This window comes from Frankliniella occidentalis, unplaced genomic scaffold (assembly GCF_000697945.3).
Source record: "Frankliniella occidentalis isolate FOCC.00 unplaced genomic scaffold, Focc_3.1 Scaffold16, whole genome shotgun sequence".
In the NCBI taxonomy this organism is placed as follows: Eukaryota; Metazoa; Arthropoda; class Insecta; order Thysanoptera; family Thripidae; genus Frankliniella; species Frankliniella occidentalis.
Window position 1 is genome coordinate 1,611,102 of NW_026267146.1, and position 710 is coordinate 1,611,811.

General features: G+C 55.4%; 1 protein-coding gene across 8 annotated transcripts in view; it reads left to right on the top strand.

Moving 5' to 3' along the window:
* LOC113218465 (leucine-rich repeat flightless-interacting protein 1) overlaps positions 1-710 on the top strand; it is a 20,155-nt gene that overhangs the window by 16,650 nt on the left and 2,795 nt on the right. The window lies entirely within an intron of this gene.

Consider the following 710-nt stretch of genomic DNA (forward strand, 5'->3'; position numbering starts at 1 on the left):
CGAAAACGGGCCCCTACAGAGGCCTTTAAAGTGAACGTCATTTGTATAGGACAGGTGACTTATAGGGTTAAGCAACCCGCAAGTAGTTCACATAGTGAGATTTCGAAAAATTACAACATATCTCTAGTGACGTCTTCTCCCAACCCCTTCCTTTTTGTTTTACATAGTAGTTAGTAGTTTTCTCTCGAGTTTTCTTCGCTACAGTCTGAGGTTCTTCGTTACTTTGTTTTGATGAACGGCATCCGTTAAGCCCCGCTCCCTGTCGCGGAAAGCAATCTGTGACGTACCTCTGTTTGTATGCGTATGCGTGTGTGTGCGTGTGCGCGCGCGCACATCGAGAGGGTGGGAGTGTGTGTGTGGGTGTTTGAATGTGTGGGGGGGGGGGGACATGCGCGTACCTATCCTAGGATTGCGGGGGAGGTGCCAATATCTTTTGGGTACGACATTTTTATTCTCAAGGATCGCCTGCGTGAACTTGAAACGCCGCGGGCTGTCTCGCCCGCCGAACCTAAGAATCTTCAGAAGCTCCCTCGCCTTGACAACGAGAGAAAACGGTCGGACCCTAGGTCGGCTTTCGAGGGAGGCTTCCACAGCCCTAGCGCGTCGTCCCGGCACGACGGGGCGTCGCGGGGAGCTAGACGCGCGGCGTGCGCCGGCCCGGACCGGGGACGGATTTAGCCCTTGACGGGCCAGGGCGTGGCGGGGCGTGG